This window comes from Sciurus vulgaris, assembly GCF_902686455.1.
Source record: "Sciurus vulgaris genome assembly, chromosome: 12".
In the NCBI taxonomy this organism is placed as follows: Eukaryota; Metazoa; Chordata; class Mammalia; order Rodentia; family Sciuridae; genus Sciurus; species Sciurus vulgaris.
In genome coordinates, this window is record NC_136473.1 from 62,960,136 (window position 1) to 62,982,993 (window position 22,858).

At 39.0% G+C, this 22,858-nt stretch overlaps 1 long non-coding RNA gene across 3 annotated transcripts in view; it reads left to right on the top strand.

The window, feature by feature from the left end:
* Nucleotides 1-22,858, top strand: part of LOC306641630 — a 342,732-nt gene that overhangs the window by 55,373 nt on the left and 264,501 nt on the right. For 2 of the 3 annotated variants that reach the window (XR_013758222.1, XR_013758223.1), the window contains exon 2: nt 10,236-10,323. The exons of the other annotated variant lie outside the window; for it this stretch is intronic. This is a non-coding gene — a long non-coding RNA (uncharacterized lncRNA). The remainder of the gene's footprint in view (nt 1-10,235; nt 10,324-22,858) is intronic. 3 annotated transcript variants of the gene reach the window in all.

Below are 22,858 nucleotides of genomic sequence, written 5' to 3' on the forward strand. Positions count from 1 at the left end.
AAAATATTAATATCCACCACTATAAGGCAGATATTTTATTACTTTGGTTTAAATAATTTCCTTAGGAATACAAAATATTATTTGATATTTTGTAGTTAATAAAAAATCAGACGTGAGTTCCTCTAGTGTTTTGTTAACTTTTGGATGAGGTAAATATGTAGGAATTATATTAAGAGAAGATTATGAAGAAAGAAGCAATGATGCTTGCTCTTAGTATAAAATTCTGTAAATTCTAATATAGTAACTGGCCTAATTACCTGTTTTCTTCAATACAGGAGGTCATTATGACAATAGAATAGTTTAATTTTTTTTTTTTTTTTTTTGTGGTGGTGGTACTGGAGCTTGAACCCAGTAGTGCTGCACTACTGAGCTACATCCCTAGACCCCTTTTTGTAAATTGTTTTTGATACAGGGTTTTGCTAAGTTGGAAAGACTGACTTTGAACATGTGATCCTCCTGCCTCAGCTTCCCAATTAGCTAAGATTACAGATGTGTGACCATACCCAGCAGACAGGAGAAAGATTTTAAAGATGGAACAGCAATTTTAAAAAATGTAATGAGTAGAGAGTCATTTAAGAGATTTTAGCTTATGAACTATTTCCTGGTTCTATTATCTTTAAAAAAAGTGAATTGAATGCTCTAAGGACATTGTTTTTAATGTAAGAGATATGAAACATATGAAACAATTTGTGGTCCAGCGTCTTGAATTGAGCTGGTTTCATGGGAGGGTTGGTAGTCAAGGTAAATCTCATATAGAACAACAACTTCAAATGGACAAAAAATCTTGTTGTGGAGAAGGTGTAGAGAAAGGTAGATTATCAGTGTGGATAAAGAAATCAGAATTCATGAGAAAAGCATACGTAATGTGGCATGTTCATGTGACATAGAGAAATTGGTGGATCAAGAGAATCAGGCAAGTAGAAATTATATTTGCAGATAACCGAGTAGAGATTTAGGATAGGCATCAGAAACTGCTGCTAAGAAAAGCTACAGATAAAAGGCAGAGTTTGACTGATACAGGGAGGAAGGGAAAAGACACCACAAAGCCTCATCACTAGAATTTGGAACATAGAGTTTCCCTAAGACTGAGCAAAATGAGAAAAAGAGAAATTCCCCCTGCTTCCACCACAAACATTCCACAGAATACCAAGCAACACTGTATGCAAGCATGGGCATGGAGAGAGATGTTCTCTGAGGTGTAGGTGTTTAGAACTGCTGGAAGTGAAGAGTGAAGCACTAACAATACTGAGAACAACAACTCCTGCCCCCAGCTCCTACCTAAACACAGGCGATGGTAGCTCACCTCTAGCGGAGCTAGAAGTGCGAGGTCTACTGAAGGTAACTATACCAACAGCAAAGCACACACTCAGTTGTATTCCTGACTAGTGACTCAATCCTTGAGGTTTTGAGGTTAACACTCTGGTATAAGATGAGGCTTGATCATTCAGGCATAATGGTTTAGTCAGCTTTTTTGCTGCTGTGACTAAAAGATCTGACCAGAACAATTTTAGGGGAGGAAAAGTTTATTTGAGGGCTCACGTGTTTAGAGGTCTCAGTCCATAGATAGCTATTACTTGGGGCTTGAGGTAAGGCAGAACATCATGACAGAAGGGTGTGTTGGAGGGAAGCAGCTTACATAATGATCAGAAGCAGAAAGAGAGAGATTCTATTTACCAGATACAAAATATATACCCCAGTGTTGCCTCCAATGACCACCTCCTCCAGTCACGCCCTACCCACTTTCAGTTACCACTCAGTTAATCCCATTGGGGATTCACTCACTGATTGGGATTAGGCTTTCATAACTCAGTCATTTCTCCTCTAAACCTTCTTCTAGCATCTCACACATGAGCTTCTGGGGGACACTTCACATCCAAACCATAACAAATAACTACTGTTTACTTTAGTTCCCCTTTTTATACACATACTATTGAATTAAAATTATGAAACACATAAAATATCAAAAGAAACAATCCAATGCCAAAAGACAAAGCAAATTATGGGCTAGACTCAGAGATTACACAGATGTTGAAACTATCAGACAGATACTGTATTAGTCAACGTGGGCTGCCATAACAAAATACCACAGATGGAGTGGCTTAAACAACAGAACGTTAGTTGTCACAATTCCGTATAGGCTGGAGGTCCAAGATCAAGGTACCAGCTGATTAAGTTCCTAGTGAGAACCCTCTTCCTGGCTTGCAGACAGCTTTCCTTCTTACCACGTTCTTGTATGGTGGAAGGAGAGAGGGATCTGATGTATCTGCACTTCTTATAAGGTTATCAGCACTGTTGCATTAGAGCCCCATCCTTATGACCTCATTTAAGCTTATCACCTCCTCATAGATCCTGCTTCCAAATACAATTCCTTTAGGGGGCTAAGGTGTCAACACCTAAGTATTTTCAAAAACATTTAATGTCTAACAGATGATTTTTTAAAACTTAAAAAAAAAAATCTAGTGAACAAGGTTGACATATTTGAACAGATCAGGAATCAGCAGAGAAAATTTCAGTATTTAGTATTCAGAGAAATACTGAAAATTTAGTATTTAGTATTCAGAGAAATACAGGGATAACATCAGAGAGGAAGACTTTATTTCACTGTCTCATTAAGAGTTGACCCAGCTGAGGGACAAAACAGTGAACTTGAAGACAGGTCAAAAGACATTATTTAAACTTAAACACAAAGAAAACAAAGAGTATGTGTGGTGGACTCTAGATCATGCAAGAGTTGCAGAACAATAACCGATAGTCTAAGATACATGTACACAAAAATCCAGAAGGACCTGGGTGTAGTGACACATGCCTGTAATTTCAGCAATTTGGGCGGCTGAGACAGGAGGATCCCAAGTTCAAGACCAGTCTCAACAACATGGCAAGACCTTCAAATAAATAAATAAATAAATAAAATGTAGCTCAGTGGTAAAGTGCTCCTGGGTTAAATCGCCAGTAACACCCCCCCCCAAAAAAAATTGCTTCAAATAATGAAATACATAGTACCAAGAAACCCAGAGAACCTTGAATAAGATAGACTAAAACAGCAACAACAGCAAAAAAACCCTAGTCATAATACAGTGAAATTACTAATGATCAAAATAAGAGAAAATCATTGAAAACAACCAGAGAAAAAGACACAGCTGTTCAGAGAAATCATGAAGAATTTTATTAGTCTTTATTTTAGAAACCATCCAAGTCAAAAGTCAATGGAGGGGCATTTTTCACATACTGAAACAAAGCAAAGCAAAGCAAGACAAAACAAAACAGCAAAATTGTAAATTCAGAGTTCTAGGTTCAGCGAAAATAGCTTTCAAAAAAGAAGGGTAAGTAAGTTCATTCATTTCTTTCTCTTTCTCTCTTTATATGGTGCTGGGGATCAAACTCAGGGCCTAGCTCTACTAATGAACTACATCCCGAGCCCCAAGTTTCTTATAGTTAAGTTAATTAGTGTAATATTATTTGAACATAAATCATCTTCTATTAAAGTTTTGTATTGTACACTCTAGAGCAACCACTTAAACATTAGTAAACAGGAAAAACTAGTAATCCAATCATGGAGATAAAATAAAACCCCAAAAATACTGATTAATCTAAAATAGAAAATTGGAGAAAAGAAACTAAGAATGGAGGGATCAAAGACATATTGACAATTACCTTAGTGGTGTAAGTGATCTCAATACCACTCTTAAAGGTTATATTGGATGAATAAGACTCATCGTCATGTCATCTGTAAGAAAACACACTTGAAATATAAAAACATATTAATATTAAAAGTATGATGATGAAAAGAGATATAACACCAACGCTGAACAAAGGAAATCTGGAGTGGGTTTATTAATATCATACAAAGTAGACTTCAGAACAAGAAATATTGGATTAAAGAGGGATAGAACATTATCCCTAAAGAATAAATCCAGGGCTGGGGAGATAGCTCAGTTGGTAGAGTGCTTGCCTTGCAAGCATAAGGCCCTGGGTTCAATCCCCAGTACTGCAAAAAAAAAAAAAAAAAAAATTCATCAAGAAGGCAAAACGAGTCTTAAATGTGTGTGCATGAACAGCAATCTCCAAAATACATGAGGGAAAATGGACATATCCACAATGATAGCTGGAGACTTCAATATTCTTCTCTCAATAATTGATACAGATAGCAATTGGAATATAATAGAAAGCAACATGGCCAACCAACTTTACCTAATTGATATTTATAGCACACTCCATCTTCTCAACTCACTGAACACCCATTATTTTCTGATGATCCTAAGATAATTATCATAATTAATGTTACGGGCATGAAGCAAATCTCAAAAAATTTAAAAGAATTGAAATAAAAATACATTCTCTGATCTCAATGAAACAGAAATCAATAACAAAAACAACAAAAAGGTGTTGGGACAGTCTCAAAATATTTGAAAAGTAAAACACATTGCTAAATGATATGGATCGAAGAAGAAATTGTGAGGAAAATCAGAAAATATTCTGAATGGATTAAAAACTGTAAACAAAATTTGTGAGTTGGAGTTAATACATACTCAGGTAGAAATTTATAGCATCAATGGTCCATATGAGAAAACAAAAAGTTGTAAAAATCAGTGGGGTGAGGTTCACTTTCATGTACAACTAATTAGAACAAAAAAATTCAAGAAATTATAAAAAAGAAACTAGAAAAAGTGCAAATTTAAGGTGAGCAGAAAGGAACAAAATTTAAAGAAATTGAAATAGAAAAATAGAGAAAATCAATAGAACCAAGAGTGAGCTTATTCTGTGAGAAGACAAAATATGTCAAAAACAAAATCTCTAGTCACAGTGATCAGGAAAAAAAAATAGGAATAACCAATATGAGGAATAAAAGAGGGGAGCTCACTGTTAATCCTGTAGATATATAATATGAAAGAAATTCTAAGAATAGTTCTGTGCTCATAATTTAGATAACTTAGATGAAATTTAGATATTCTTGAAAGACAGAAATTATTTTACCAAAGTATAAACCAAGAAGAAATAGATAACTTGAGTAAACCTTTATCTATTAAGGAAATTTAACTTACCTGTAGTTAAACTATTTTCCACAAAAAAACTTTAGGTTCATATGGTGCTATGGTTTGATTATGAGGTACTCCCCTAAAGGTCACTTGAGACAATGGGAGAATGCTCAGAGGCAACATGATCAGATTATGAGGGTTTTAAAATCTAATCAGTGGATCAATTCACTTGAATGGATTAACCAGGTGGTAACTGTAGGCAGGTAGGATATGATCAGAGGAAGCAGATCACTGGCAGTGTGCCTTCAGGGTTTATATTTTGTCCCTGGCACCTTACTTTCTCCCTCCCTGCTCCCTGACCATCTTGAATTGAACAATTTTCCTCTGACATGTTTCTGGTCATGATGTTCTGCCTCAACTTGGGTGCAGATCAATGGAGTCAGCTGGCCATGAACTGAACCTTTGAAAATGTGAGCTAAAATAAAGTTTTCCTCCTTTAAATTTTTCTTGCTGGATATTTTGTTCACAGTGATGCAAAGCTGACTAAAACACATAGCTTCAATAGTGAATTCCAGAAAACATTTAAGGAAGAAATAATAAAAATTCTTCATGAATTCTTGCAGAAAATTGAAGATAGAATACTTGCCAACATTTTCTGAGACCATATATCTCCGGTACCAAAGCCAAACAAAATATTATAAGAAAACTATAGATAAATATTGCTCATAAATATAAATGCAAAAAATCCTTAATAAAATGTTAGCAAATTAAATCCAGCAATATATAAAAAAATATATTAGTGGGTACATCATGACCCACTAATAAAGGAAAACCAAATGATAATCTCGATAGACATAGACAAAGGATAAAATTAAATATCAATTCATGATTAAAAACTCTCAGAAAACTAGAAATAGAAGAGAATTTCTTCAACCTGTGAAACAGCTTCTATGGAAAACATCTAACACCATTCCCAGTGCTGAAAGAATGAATACTTTCTCCCCAAATCAGAAACTAGGTAAATATGTGAGTTCTCACCATTGCTATCCAATAATTTATTAGAGGTTCTAGACAGTACAATAAGACTATTCTGTATAATTATAATGCACCAGGAAAAAGTAAATTAAAAAGTAAGGCTGGGCACAGTGGCACATGTCTGTAATCCCAGCAACTCAGGAGGCTGGGGCATGAGGATTATGAATTCAAAGCCAACCTCAATAACTTAATGAGGACCTAAGTAACTTAGAGAGACCCTGTCTCAAAATGAAAAATAAAAACGACTGGGGATGTGGTTCAGTGGTTAAGCAACCCTGGGTTCAATCCCAGTCCAATTAAAAAAAAAAAAAAAAAGAAAGAAAAGAAAGGAAAAAAAAAAGGCAAGAAATAAAATGCATAAAAATTGGAAGAGAAACAAAATTTATTTGTAGATGACACTGTTGTATAGAAAAGTCAAAGAATCTACAGAAAAGTAACTGACCTTAAATATTGGCACTAGTTATTTTGGTTTGAGAATTGACTAAGATCTTTGGAGGAATCTGAAGTGGTCTCAATGATTAAAAACTACACAACCACCCCTGGCTCAGTCTCTGGAGTAACATACATACACAAAAAAACCTATGACCTTGGTAAATGAACAGTTTAAATCCTCACTATTGGGAGAACTTAAGAAAGGCCCTGGTAACCTCGAAACCCTTTGGGCATAAGGTTATGTCTAGTTACCTTCTCCCATGGCATGTTCTCTCAGAGAGAAGGACAGGTTGATAGGTTGAAGACACTGTCGTTCAACATTCAACGATTCATGGGATAAGGAGTCTAGAGACAGCTCTTTACTGTAAGTGGCCTGTAAAATAAGAGAGTAAAACACAAATGGGGAAATCTGCATTATTTGTTGAGAAACAATTGTTGCCCTCCTGACCCAACATCAGGTAACTATTGTTATAATTGGTTTTACAGCTTGAGAAAATGACTTTGTATTGATCCTTCACACACCCTCCCATCCAGCATCCCAATGGACAGTAATTGGCATTATGTGAAATGACTTCTCCCCAGGCAGGAGAGAGAAGTCGATTATACTTCAATAAAGCTAAGTTAGCTGATTCACAACCACATCCATGTGATCGCTCCGTGCGAGCGATCACAGCATGGCCGGTTTAAAAGTGCAGTGAGCGCTCCTGAGTGGGGAAGGCTAGAAGGCACTGTCTGTGGGAAAGTGAACCCTGATAGGAGGAACTGACAGTGCCAGAGATGTGCTCTCCCCAGACCCCTTGCTGCTGCTGCAGAAACAGGGATCCCAGTCCTGGCCGATGGGTCCCCAGGGCACATCTGCTGGGAGGCTTGTGAGAACAGGAAGTGTGGGGTTAAAATCTCATCACTTTTGAACAGTGGTGTATGAAGCGACATGTACAGTCAGGGTTTTCTAGAGGAGCAGAACCAATTGGATAATACAGATCATCTATCTACCTACTTATCTATCTTTCTATCTAAAGATGCCAATATAGATAACTATGAAGATCTCTATATACCCATATGTGGATATCTGTATTAGATTGACTTACACAGCATGATCACAGGCTGGCTAGTCCCACCATGGCTATCTGCAGGCTAGAGAGATAATCCAGAAAGCTGGAAGCTGGCAGAGACCAAAGAGGAAGCAGACCCCGTCTAAGCCAAAGGACTGGAAGCTTCCTGAGGAGTTGCCGGTGAGAATCTGTTTTCAAAGGCTGAAGAATCTGGGTTCTAATATGCATAGGCGATAACAGCAACAAAAATGCAAAAGTTCAAGAAGAACTAAGCTTGAGAACCATGAAGACCCCCCCATTCTTCCTTGGTTTTTTTTTTTTTTTTTTTTTTTTTTTTTTTTTTGTTTGTTGCTGTTGTTCCGTTAGGGGTCCCAGCCTATTGGACGGTGCTGCCTACATTCAGGGCAGGTCTTTCTCTTCTGTTCGCTGACCCATATGTCAGTCTTCTCTGGAAACGCCTTCACAGTCACACCCAGAAGTGTGCTTCACCAATTTTCTAGACAATCAAGGTTAATCATCACTCAGGAGTCATGGCAGCACCCTGAGCCCATGAAGCAATGGGACCAAGGACAAAAGGCTCCGTGCTGAGGATGGCAGAGCACAGAAATGGAAGCACCTGGATCCTTGATGAGCTCATTGGGCCACAGCAACCTCATCACTGGCATTTGATATCATAAAAATGTTCTTAAGGTGCCAACAGGTATTATTCAATTATCTGCTAACTTGCAACTAAAAATACTCCGAAACACAATGAAACATACAGGAGGTAGTAGAGTGCCTGAGATAGTGGTAGTTGCATGTCAGTGAAAAAGAGGAACAAGTGGAATATTTAGGAAGCTGACAGTATCGTACAGTCAGGGTGGTTGGGATAATTGGCCATGATCAGAAACAGGGTTCGTTAGCCTGAGAATGTGTCACAGAGGATGTGATTTTATTCTTTCCCTTTGCTAAACTTGGTGACTGCTGTTTAAGGAAACTGTCATTTCCACTCTGGATGTTTTTCATTAAGAGCATTATTCTGTTACCAAGGGAGGGAAATAGGGAGCAGAGAGTGCTGGCAGGGGACAAGATTTGCTGCTAACGAGTAAAATATTTTCAGATGTTCTTTGACTGAAAAAAATGTTCCATTATGTCACAGAATTATTGCATCCCAAGAATCCATTGCCTTCAGGCCTTGTTGAAGTGATGACTTGCTGCAGTGATATGTGTAGCCTTGGGGGACAGTTCCAACCACTGGGCAATGGCGAGGCCCACAACCTCCTCTTGAGTTTATGGCTTTCCCTCACCAGCTTCTCTGTAAAATGAATGAATGTGGACCTCACCCTAGCCTTGGTAGACTAAGCACGTTCCGAAGGAGGACTGAGCTTCCCCTTACCTAGTCTCTCCACTCCTGTCTTCTAGAGAAGTGGTTCTCATTAGCCAGTCATAAAACCAATGTACTGGGGTAAGACTAGCATTGAGAAATAAAGTACAGTAACATTAACTGAAAAAGAATACAATTGACTGGACTAGAAAGCCTCAAAGAATATTATGATTATTAAAAGTATGTACATAATGTCCCCAAAAATCTGAGATTGGTTTTAGATGTATTCTCAAAAATACAGTTTAAAAAAATATTTAATTTGAACTTATTTTTATTGAAATGCAATATGTGTACTTATTTATTGGGTACAGTATGATAATTCAATGCATAAATATGATGTATAATGATCAAATCAGGGTAATTAGTAATCCATTTTCTCAAATATTGTCATTTCTATGTGTTGGAACCCCTCTAACAATTCTCTAGTTATTTTGAAACACATAATAATTTGTTGTAAACTATAGTTAATAGCCTGCTACAGAGCATTAAAACAGATTCCTCCTATTCAACTGTATTTTAACTTTTTTTGCGGGGGAGGTGATGGAGATTGAACTCAGGGGCACTCAACCACGGAGACACATCCCTAGCCCTATTTTGTATTTTATTGTCTTACTGAGTTGCTTAGGGCCTTGCTTTTGCTGAGGCTGGCTTTGAACTTGAGATCCTCCTGCCTCAGCCTCCTAAGCTGTTAAAATTACAGGTGTGCACCATGGTGCCTGGCTTGTATTTTCCCTTTTATCCAATCTTCCTCTATCCCCCATATCCTTCCCTCTCTAGTGACCATTATTCTACCATTTACTTTTATGTGGTCAACTTTCCTTTAGCTCTGACAAATGAGTGAGAATCTGCAGTATTTATCTTTGTCTAGCTTATTTTGCTTAACATAGTGTCCTCCAATAATGTTCTTCCATTCACTTAAAAAATAAATTTTATAATTTTTTTTGGTTCAAGTGCTTCCGTGAAGATTGAAAATCTTGACAGAAAACATTGAAAAATCAATCACAAAATTCTAAGCTTTCAGCACTCACCCATCTAAAGTTATTACAGTTTAAAACTGCAGTAGTCATTGGGAGTACCCTGTGCTGGTTTGTAAGACTTGTTTCACTTTGGTAGCATGGGAATGTGTTGGTAAGAACACATTTGGAAACCACTATTCTAGCACATTGCAGATTTCCAGCACATGGATGCAATCAGATTTCTGTAATGCCTTATTTATGTTATCTGTGAGTAGAGGCATTAATTAGCCTTTGAGCCAGAATCCCTAAGGAAGTTAGTTAGTGGGTCTGAAGAAAATGAGGCAGAGAGTCCAAGTAAAATTCAAAGCTCTCTGCCTTTCCTTTTTGATCCTTTTCTCTCTTTCTTTTTTCTTTTTCTTCACAGAAACATATGTCTGGCAGAACATCACACGGAAGGGGTTTGCTGGAGAGATTATCAGTGTTATCCTCTGAGATGAAAAGTGCTATAACAGGTACTGTCCAGTTAGAAGAAGAGGCCCCTAAACCAGTGCCAGGACAATGGACTTGTTCCTTTGTGTGGCACAAGGGGATGGCCTGATAACATGACCTTATAGTCTTTGTTTTTCATATTCTATATTGTGACCCCTTAATTAAAAAACTTTATTTTGTCATATTCCTCTGTACATGTAGTCTGGGAAAGACCAACAAAGTAAGATGTGCTCAGGAAAGAAAAAATTAAGAGCTTACTAGATTTTGTATGGGAGTTCAGGCAGAAAAAGGGATAAAGGGATCACAGGCCCCTCACCCACTCCCTAACTTCAATTTATATTTGGATGGCCATGGTTATTGGTCACAGCATGGGCCAGTGGAGAGTGAGACTGATTGAAAACATGAAACTGAGCAGTTTGGGTTTTGTCCTGAAAATGGTTACTATTGAAGGAGTATAAATGGGATGTGAAATGAATGTGTTTACATTTTGTGTGGCACAAAGGGATGGAAAAATGAGGAAGGAAAAATGAGTTGGCTACAGGTCAGTAGATGACCTGGAGAGAAGAAAGATCAAAGACAGGAAAAACTTTCAGGAGGTTTTTCTGGACAGGAAGTAATGGTATTGTGCACCAAGGAAGTCTGTAGCATGGAGACTGAAAAAATATTAAGGAATGCTAGTGACTGATGACTTGTGGTGACTGGGATGGGGAGGGGAGGTTCTCTTATTTCTGACCCTGTGGGCTGGTTAGGTGCAGGGTATTCTTGGTTTTCATAAATATATGGGAGAGGAATAAGCCTGTTGGGATGGGGATTTATCAACAATTGCACCTAATTTGAAGCTATGTCAATATATAAGTTTAACTAGATAGTGTGTATCATGGAAAGGGGAAAGGGAAGATAAAGAATACTGGAAATCACCAATATTTAAAAAATGTATAAAGGAAATGCATGCAATACAAGGGACTGAGATACAAGTAAAAGCAAGAATGAGGGCATTACAGAGATAAGTGTGGAGAGATTTTCAAGGAAAGAGTAATAGAAGTGTTAAATGTCACCAGTTTGTTAAGTAAGGTGGTACCAAAGAGTGAGCCCCAGATTCAGCAGTCAGGAGCTCATCAGTGGCCCTGGCACAACCATTTTAGTGAAGGGATGTAGACACTCGTTAGATTTAGGTGAATAAGGAGTGAATAGGAGGTAAGAAAACAGACAGGAAGGTCAAGATGTAAGAAACGTTCCTGAGTGTTGATTCAACAGAGCAAACTGCATTTCCTCCTCCCCTTCCTTTCTTTCCCTTCTTGTTCCTCCAAGTCTTTCTTCTGCTTTCCATCCTCCTTCCTTTCTGTGCACATATGCATGTTGAATCCCCACTGTGGCCAGGAACCAGGGTGGACATCAGGATGCAAAGATGAGAGCAACACAGCTCTCCTGGTGGGGGAGGTCATTGCCTAATATGTAAAACAAGCTAAAATAACGCATAGGAAAAAGGATCTGTTGTACATAAGGCAGAGATAGAGAACAATCTGAAGTTTTAATTTTTGAACAATGTAAAACAAAGGGGGTGGGAAGGAAGACACAATAAAGAGACATTTAATGTGGGTCAAGTTTATAAGTCCCAGGGCAAGAGGCATACCAGGTCAGTAAACAAAATAAGGAAAGGGCCAGGGGAGAAATACTGGAGTCTGTACAGGCAACAGGAGTAGTTCCAGGAAGCTGGAGCCTGGAATACATGAAGCAGAAGGGAAGAACTGAGTCAGAAGCAAAGGCTCCTTTAGGAGCTTAGCTGCTCACTCATCAGGGGCGTCTGTGGGGGGTTTGAGCAGGACGGAGGTGAGGAGAGTGTTCTTCGAAGCATTTTTCTTATAGAAAAGAGGAATAAATGGTTAAAGACCTGAGACCCAGACACAGAGGGCTATGAATTAAAAGAGAATACTTCTTCACATTGTGCTAATCAAACATCAGCTGTTTAATCAATATTCATTGACAATGATGAAAAATTGATTTGACCAATAATTTAGTGACCTGGTAAAATAATTTCTTTCTTTCATCTCCTTCTCCTGGCATTTATGACTTCTTTAAAGAAAAAAAAAAAAAAAAAAAAAAAAAAGCAGATCTCACTCTATTCAGTGTCATGCTATGGCAGCCTTATCAAATAAAAATAGCCTAAAGTGATTAAAAATTTTTTTTCAGTTCTTTTGCTCTTGGTGTAGATTGATTTTCAGAGGGCACCTGGTTTCACACCGGAAGTCTTAAATCTATCATGCCTTTGGAGGTTGTTTTTTTAATAAACCATTTAGACACTTGCTAAAAATGATCACGATTTAGATCATATGTACCAAAATGAGCAATGACCAACAGAGCTCTTTGGGAGGAGGGTCTGATGATGAGTGTCCCACCTCACAATGAAATACTATGTGGGCATCTGGAGCCAGTTGACTCACTTCTCAAAACCTCAATCCTCAAGCCACTTAATATGTGGATATGAGTCAGATGCAGGCTAGCGGGAAGGATGGTGCCCTTTTTGGTCATTGGGCATTGATGGTGCATTTGCCCTGACATTCCCCGAGTGTTTTGTAAGATTATATATTTATAATTATACATACACATATTATTATATGTAATAATAAGTATGAGGGCTGGGGAGATAGCTCAGTTGATTAAGTGCTTGCCTTGCAAGCACTAAGGCCATGGGTTTGATTCCCAGCACCACCACAAAAAAAATTATGTAAGTGCAGGATAAAAGCTAATATTAATTAATATTTGATTACTTATATTATAATTTAATTTATTAATAATTAATTATGTAAATGCAGGATAGAATCTATTATTATTTATATATAAATTTTCAGGGCACTACTGGTGGTCCACAGTGGGTCCCTGGGGAGATGAAGTGTCATCTTCCAAGTAGATTGTTAATAATTCACCCTGATCCTTGATTCATCCTTCATCAAAAAGAAGACTCTATTTTCTTTCTGTTTTGGTCATTTTTTCTTTAGCAGCCATTTGTGGGTAGGCATGGAGACTGCTCCATCAATACTTGTCTTCTTTTAAGTTAATCAGTAGGTGGAAAATATTTGAGAAGCCCAGCTACAGAACAAGGTAGCCAACCTAACAGAGAGTTGTCAGAATTTACTACTGTGTTTGCCACAACACCTCAAAAATTATTTCTAAAATTTCAGTATATTTTTCAAGTGTTTAGGCATAGATGACTGGATCAGAGTCCCCAGAGAGGTTTCTAAAAAATATGTTCTTGTAATCAGTCTTGGCCTAAGAGGTTCTGTGCTGGGTCTAGTATTAAGTTCCCTAGGCATTATTTGCAAATCAGATTTAAAGTTAATTTGCATTATGTGTGGCATACTGTTTTAGGGCTCTCAAAATGAACAAATAGCTTCTAATCATAGCATCAATTGAACTGGTCCTAGGAATCGAGTCTCTTCTTCCCTAACCTAAGGAACTCATCTGGATTAATTGTGCACCCAAGAACTTGAGTGACCCAACTTGATGTAGCACTCTCTTACTATTCTTCTCTGCCCCTCACTGGGCCTTAGCTACTCAGCTATCAGTAACACAGGACCAGGAGGGCAATGAATTCTTGCTCTCAACATCCATTTCTTTTCCTTGCTCCTAATGATGTCCATATTCTCACTTTTGTATTTTAGATTGCTAACTCTTGCAGCATGGATTTATAATTATTTTATTTCCACCCTCCTAAAAGGTAACATAGAATATACTTAGTTGTTGTCATTTTTTTTTTTTTATGAATAAATCTTAAAACAAGTTGGAAAGGAAAGCTAATGGTGTCTGTAAAAATAGAACTTGAGTTACTCCATTGGAGAGCCACTCCCTGCTGGGTGTGTGTGGCAGGGGTGCCAGCTGTGTGTTCCAGAGCATCTTTAGCATTAAGTACAGTCAGCATTGGCTCTGAACAGACTGGTTTTTCAAACACTTGACAAGAAAGGAAGAAACAAAGAAATCAAGTGTAGAAGAACTCAGCAAATAGCTCACCTATGAGATTTTAAATATTTGGATGGAAACATTAAAATTCTGACAACTACCTATCACCTTGATTGTCAGCTACCTAGTTATTTTCATGAATCCATCACTTTGACTAAATTTTTCTTTGGACATCTGACTTGTTCTATAGAGAGGAGAAAAGTAGATTTGACTATAAGGATGAATGGTTTTAGAAAGATGACTTCCCACAGCTCAGTAAAGAGAGTCATACAGCGTCACTGAGCACATCCCGATCAGGGCAATCTGAGATAATTATCTTTTGAAGAGATAAAGAAACAACGTTCTGAGCTCTTCATGGAAAAAAATTATGTAAATGTAGGATAAAAGCTAAAGATATAACAGCTTTGAATGTAGGCTGGCCATTAGATGAAAGAGGAATCAAAATTATTATATTAATTTGAATAAAATGTTTGATATATTGCTTTAAAAAAGATGAGTATATAGTGTTGATGCAGAGTATAAATGTAAGAAAAGGAAGTGCTACTTATGCTTTTGCTCAGAATAAGGAGAAAGGTTTGGTGTTTCCTCCCATCGGCTGTAGGCAGTCTCCAGGCACAGACTTGGGAGTAGTCATGGTTGTTGGGGGAATATGTGGAAGAGAAGCCGGATTGCAGAAGATGTCTTGGAACTGTGATCAAGAGGCTTAGGTTTGGGTGTAAGGCTTTGCCACAATCTTGCTGTGTGACAAGGAACCATATGACTTGCTTCTCTGGGCTTCAGTCTTCCCAAATATAAAATCAGTGGTTTGAGTTGGAAAACTTCTAAATTGACTTTTTCTTTTAGTGTTGGGATACTATAAATATGAAATTCACAAGACAGGCTTTGGAAATCCCAGCCTCCTGCCTTCACTGGCATCGGTGCAAACTCTTTTCTCAGTCTGTTATTCTACCAAACTGGACATTCTCCAACTTGGGCATCATCAGAATCACCCAAAAGACTTTAAGAACAGATTCCTGGGTTCTACCCCAACTTTCTGTTTCTGTAGGTCTGGGATAGACTCTAGAATGTGCCTTGCTGACAAGGTCCCAGGTAATGCTGACACTGCCAGTCCTGGGGCCACACTTTGAGAACCACGGCACTAAACTACAGGACTTCAGCCTCCACCTACAGAGAGCACAGAAAAGTTCAGAGGTACCTAGTCAGCCTCTCTGCTCTCTGCTTGGTGATGTTGGCCCAGGCTTCCCTCTGCATGATTCTCAGAGAAGACAAAAGCATAGGGAAGGTGGGAGGTAGAGCAAGGCCATTTCTACACTGGGCTTCCTGGTGCTGGCCTGGTCCAAGGAGAGCAGAGAGTTGAATCGTGGTTAGGGGGCAGGCTTTCAAGGCAGGCTGCTGAGGGGCAGACTGGGCCCATTTCTTACCTTCTTTAAACCTCAACTTCTGAGTCTACAAACTGGGTCCAATGATACCTCTCTCAGAGGATTTCAGGCAAGGTTACTTGGGGAAATGCATTTCAGATGCTTAGAAGCATGACAGGCACATGGTAAAGTACTCAGTGGAGGGTAAATGTCATTATTATTAATTTGTGGAGCATTTTCAAAAATTACTTTTGTAAGGCACTGTGTACTAAGGAAAAAGTGTCCCAGAAAAGGCCTAAAATCTGATGATATTAGGTTCTGTCCACACTAGCAGCAGGTATTACCCATTCTGCCCAAACCAGCAAGAACCTTCCCAATACAGCTCACTAGACTCATTTTTGGTGTCCTCTGTTTTCCATTTTTTTTTCAGATAGAGTCTGAATATGTTCATCCGCCCTGACTGTAATTCCTAAGTGGAACTTTGAAAGGGGAGAAACTCTGTCCCTTTGATGGTGGATTTTAAGATGAGTCATCTCATTTTTGCTGCTTTTTTTTTTTTTTTTAACTTGAGAATGGGCAGTGGTTAGGGCAGAATTTGATCCTCTTATGTTTCTCTGTGTTCACATTATTCATTTTACGTAATAACTAAGCACTCTTTACACATAATCTCAAGATTCTAGTTTCCTCTATATGTATGCATTGCACACAGTAAAGTTCAGACAATAATTAATACTGTTTATTAGGAATTCATAGTGTTCACAGTTCTTATGAAAGTGCTTTCTGGGGGTAGAGAGGATGCCTATGGGTAATTGTCTTCTCTGTCCTAAGACCTTTGTTGTAGCCTTAGCTGGGTGGATAAAGTGAACATGTAAACTGATTGTTAAACATTGAATTATTAAATTTTGTTTTTAAACTATCACCCTGGAATTCTCTTCTTCTTTCCTTTAACAACCCAAATCCTACACATATTTTAAACCCCCTCTCAAGTTCCATTCCTATGAAAAGCTTTTCCCAAGAAAGCTCTGGAGTGGGAGGGAGGAATCCAGGAGCTGGCCCCAAAGTGTCTATTCCAGGGGTGCTTCGTTCCTTTGTTCTCATCTTCCCCCCGAGGTGGGCAAATTCAGTGGGGGTCTCAGATAACTTCTTCAGTTCAGTGGTTCAAGAATTCCCATCACATCTTACTGATGTGAAGTTTAAACATGAAGCAAAAAGACATGTTTCTAGGGTGGAGAGCACAGAAGCTTGGAGGATTAACATGACAGGGCCCAAGTTCAGCAAAAGCTGCAGATGGCAGACTCCAGGGTCTTTTGGAAAAGCCAAGAGCAGACTCAGAGGTGGAGCCTTCCCAACCCCACTCCCCATTGTAATGAAGTTTTCAAAAGGCAAATGCCTTAATTTCCAAACCATTCAATATATGTAACTTTTATCTTAAATGAAAGGATCACAGATATTTAAGTAATAAAACTGTAAAAAAATACAAAAAAAAATGTGTGTGCTTATATGCATATGTAAGACAAATGGGTAATCAAGGAAAACGTCTATTGCCATTTGGGATATCTTTCCATGTAAATGAAAGATGCCTAAAATAATATGTAAAAAGAATATTATTAATGTTTGAGACTCAAGTCATGAAAGCTCAAAGCAATTCTTTCCTCCATATGTGGGTCACTATAAAATAAATTTAATAATATTTTTACCCACTTCTTTTCTCTTAAATATATATTATTACATAAAATAAATGAGAGTAATGCAGAAACACTGAACATAAAGTCCCAGAGAAATTTACGAACCTGCTCACAGTCGAATGTGTGCAAATTGATAATGCCAGAGAGCCTGCCAAAGTCTCTGTGATGTGTTTTAGGGTCCTTTCTGGAGATTCTCCATCTGCACACTCTGGAGTGTGGTCTTTGATCACCAGGAGGAAGGGGCTGAGATGATGTCTGTGGGGTGCCTGGACTGTGCTGGATGAGTTCACATATATTGCCAAAGCAGCTCTGTACAGTGATGTTCTCCCCATCTTAAAGGTAAGGAAACATGCTCGGAAAGGTTAATTAGTTATAAACAGGGACAGAATTCCACTTGCTGTGAATTTTCTGACACTACAGAGGATCAGGCAGGATGAAGATATAAAGGAAATGTCTCCATTTTGGTGACATCACAAAGACAAGCAAATGGATACTTGAAACGCCAGCCACAGACCAAACATGCAGAAAGAAGGAAGTTGCAGGCAGCCTCGAGGGGAAAAACCAGTAAAAGAATGAATTTCTGATGCAAAAGGAGGATCTTGAGCTCCTGGGTTAAATGCTAGAGTGCATCATTGAGAATATCGCACAAACCATGCAATGCTCTGGGGGTGACCCAACTCCTGTGTCAGTCAAGGGGGATACTGCAGACTGGACCCAAATACTATGTTAGAAGAATATAACTGGTGGGATGCTTGGCTTGGGATGGAGCAGCACATGCCAATGACCCCGAGGAGGAATGCTCTTTGGAGAACCCAGTCTGGCTTCTTATCCGCAGAATCTCTGTTGATAAAGTAGATGTTTTCCTGTAACACAGGTTAGTTTGAAAATTACTCCTAGGAAAGGAAGCAGAAGAGAAGGCTGAGGAATGCCTCCCTGGACACACCAGGGAGGAAGATCAGGGTACTTGATGTCTATCCAAAGGTGGTGCTCATCCAGGTTCCCTGGGGAAGTAGGGGTAAATCCAACTCAGGAGAGGTATGACAGACCAGAGGTAGGTATCTGACATAAGATGCACTTGACTTGGACCTCTACCTGGGCCACCTTCTCCCCTACATCTCCTCAACGACCTGGATGCAGGGCAGACCAAATGCAAGGTGAGAATCAAACCTTCTCCCCTTGCTGGTAGAACCAGAGGCATCTGAATAACAGGTGGAAGGCATCGCAGCCCCAGGGCTCTGGCCATGGTCCAGGCATGTTGCCTTGGACCCTCCTTCTGCCTCGTGTCCTCAGGCCTCTGGATATGATGGAGGCACTGTCCTCTGCTGGGCTTTCAGGGGGGATTGGCTGTGAAGTCTGTTTTGTAAAGCTGAATTCTTGCCCTATAAGGTAATGGACTTCATCACACAGAGTCAGGGAAGGCTGTGCCCTGGGGAAGGAGGACGGTGTCAGGGCGGTGACAGCAACACCCTGTGCCATGTCTTTCCCAGCCAGATCCTAGCTCTAGCAATCCCCGCTGCCCCTTTCCTGGGCCCCATGGGAGGATGACACACTTGAGAAATGTGAAGAGGGAAAAGAGTTACTGAGGTAGTGAATTTTTGGATATTTGACCTTTTCCCCCTGAAAAGAAAAGGGCAATTTGGGACAGAAGAGAGAGGGAGATTTACAGTACATTCTTTTCTGAATGAGTAAATGAAACATTTGAGAGGTAATTCTAATGTGCCTAGTTCCATCCTGAGAGATTGAAACACAATAAACAATATCGGAAGCCCTGCACTTCGGGCAGATGTGTTCAGACCTGTGACCCCAAGAGTGTGTCTAACCAGGTAAGTGCGGGGTGGAGACAGGGGCAAGAGCACCACATTGGGGGCACTAGGCTGGCAGAACATTCCCTCGCATTTTATTTTCTGCTTTTCTGCTCTCCTTAGGACAGTCTAAAGTTTAGTCATTGTGCTGGCAGTTAAAAGGACATATTTAAAAATCAAACTTCACTATTAAGTTTGTTAACTTCAATATTAAGAATGTTTTTTGAAGATGACTTTGGTTTGATCTTTTCTTTGAGAAAATCTATAGTTGGCTTCTATTTGAGCACTTGTTTAAACCAGGTCCTGTGCTAAGATTCTTCTTCAGTCCTCAAGAGAAACTCATAAGGGAGGTGGTATTACTGAACTCATGTACTAGTGAAGAAAATGAGGTGAAAAGAATGTGAACTTGCCTAAGCTATTGACCAAAAAGTAGAGTGCTGGGGCTTTTGACCTGACAGGCCCCAGAGTCACCCTTTTTCCGTATTGGATAAGTCTCTAAAGCACTCTTCTCACTCTGGAAGAATGTTCACTCAGCTTCCTGCCTTCTGGAAAAGAGTCCACAACTCATTCAGGTCAACTTGTGGATAGATTTTGTCCTTTTCACAAATGGACTAAATCCCAAATGTGGAAGAATGAGTGGAATTCCAGTGCGTGGGTATTGAGGCAATTCTTCTCCACAAATATTTACAGATCATTAACTGTGTGCCAGGCACTATGCCTGGCTTTGGGAATTCGAGGACATGTGAATAGACCCTCCATCTCTTCCTCAAGCCAGGGAAGGAGGTTTGGGAGAAGGCATACACAGTCATTCTATATGGAATACTTGCTTCTCAAGCACACGGAAAAGGCCTGTCTATACCCTTTGGAGAGTGTTAGATTATTCATAGGAGTATAAGTTTTATTCTATTTTTCTTAAGGAAATGAAACTTGAAGTAAATACAAAAATCCCCAACTGGCTTCTTTCTTTGAAGTAGGCCTATGCATGAAAGTTACAGTCACAGTAAGAGCCATGTGGGGACACGGATGCCATATCAGACTGCTCCCCTGCAACCAGACCCTATTTGACCCACTCCATAAGATGCATCCAGGACTTTTTTTTTTTTTTTTTTCCTGAAATAAACTTCTCCTGAATGGGAACAAAGTGTCCTTATCTCCTAAAAGTTAATGTAGATCTCAGTGACAGAGACACGAGAAGAAGGGGAGGGCAGAGGTTAGTGGTAAGCCAGGAGAGGCTTCTGAGTAGCTGCTCGGCTGGAGATGGGCGCCAGTCTATTAGCTGGGAGACTACCTACCTTTCTGAGCATCCATGGCCTTGTCATTAAATGATAAAAATTTGCACATGGATCCCAATTCTCACTCTTCTGACATTTAAATTTATCTGGGAAACCCATATTTTTATTTGGCAGACCTACCATTAAAACCTGTTTTCCATCCTCTTACTTTGCAAGAGCTCATGACTCATGGCTTCTCATCTTGGAAATCTTGGGAGAAGATTCACAAACCGTGTGAATTCACTCTATGTGGAGTACTATGTTCTTAGGTCCACAGGAAGGCCCTGTCTATGGGAATCTACCTATAATACCAAAAATGTACTCTCTGGATTCCTGTATTTTTTCAGGTCTCCTTTCTGGTCTCTCCCTGGGTGGATCAAAGAATCTATGTTGACTTTACACATTGCTTTCCACATTCCTAAGATCCATTTTCTATTCCTTTGATCTTCTCAGAGCTCTTGACCATATCCCATTTGCAAATGAAGACCAAGGCCAGGATTGGTCAACCTAAAAACAGGGTTAATCATAGGAACCTTGATTTCAGAGTGCACTGCTTTGGGAAAGTATGCTAGTTTGCAACTCACATGCCTCCCAGTGTTCCATGTGGTAAAGATTTGATAGTCAGGGTGATGCTATTTGAAGCAGGTGGAGCAGTTGAGACATGGGGCCTAGTGGGAGATCATTAGGTCATTGGGACATACACTTGAAGGGTCTCTTTCTCTTCCCCTCTTTTTGCTTCCTGACCATGAAGTGAGCAGTTTTGCTCTGCCACACACTCCCACCATGATGGACTGCCTTGCCACAGGCCCAAAGCCAGGAGAATTTTGTTTCTCACATGGAGACCCATGATTAGCTGCTACTGAGTCAGATTTCCAACAAACCTTATTAATGTTGTTGTTATTATTACTTTACTTATATTCTTAATTCCAAAAAGAAAGTCAAAAAAGAAGAGATGGAAAGCTATTTGAAATTGTGTATCCTTCTTTCCTTTATGTCTAAACAGCAGTTATCTTATACAATAAGTTCTTAGAAGACAAGAAAACAAGAATGTGTTTTTTAAAAGTACTTGAGGATTTGAGAAAGTCATGATTAAGGGAGATTATGATAGATAGCCAGCTTACTTAAAGTTTCCTTGAGTCACAGCATTATGATGTCATGTTGTTGCATCACGTGACATTCACATACCATGACCAACTCCAGCTCTCTTCCATTGCTCAAGCTAGATTCTTCTTTTTTTTTTATTGTAAACAAATGGGATACATGTTGTTTCTGTTTGTACATGGAGTAAAGGCATACCATTTGTGTAATCATAAATTTACATAGGGTAATGTTGTTTGATTCATTCTGTTATTTTTTCCCTACTTCCCCACCCCTCCCACCCCTCTTTTCCCTCTGTACAGTCCTTCCTTCCTCCATTCTTGCCCCCTTCCCTAACCCGAACCCTAACCCTAATACTAACCCCTCCCACCTTCCATTATGTGTCATCATTCGCTTATCAGAGAGATCATTCGACCTTTGTTCTTTTGAGATTGGCTAATCTCACTTAGCATGATATTCTCCAATTGCATCCATTTTCCTGCAAATGCCATAATTTTATCATTCTTTATGGCTGAGTAATATTCCATTGTATATATATATATATATATATATATATATATATATATATATATATATATACCACAGTTTATCCATTCATCAATTGAAGGTCAAGCTAGATTCTTGAGAGGTGGTGTTACTGTAATACTCCTCAATATTTACATCCATCTCAGGCCTATGCTTCTTACCTAGTGGGAAGGGCTAAAATCTGACCAGCTCTTGGTCCATCCCTTTACATCCAGCATGTAGCATTGCAGAGGTACACGCAGCATCCTCCCCTCTTTAAGCACCCCCAATATGGCATGCCCTTGAAGTCCTGACCCCCTGGTCAGAGTAGCCTTCTCTCAAGGCCTTCATTATTGATTTTGACACTTCAGTATCCAGAAATAGAAGACTGTAGCATACAAGATATCTTTGTGGAATATTGTTTAAAAGATAATTAAATGGATTGTTTTCAAGTTCTGTTATACATTTCATGTCTGACATGTCTGGAATACAGGGTTGGAATACATTTATACTAATTAATTGCACTAATTATTATATATGTGTGGTTAGGGCCACTTAGCATATTATTCAGATGTATGCAAATTAGATGGAAATGATATAATCATCATACTCAAATACAATTATGGCACTGGCTTTCACCCAAGAAATGTCTTTTGAAAGCCAAATTAGAATTATCTCAAAGCTTTGCTTTCACCAACAGAGACAGCTTAAAGATTTCAAATCATCTATTTAACTTATTTCTTTATATATAGTATTTGGAGGACTAGTAATGGTTTTGGTTATCTTTCTGGCAACCTTACTAGTCAAACATAAACGTACAGATGTCTAACACAACTCAAAGAAGGAAAGAGAAAGCACTAAGGTAAAGTCTTAAGAATGACCATCTTTT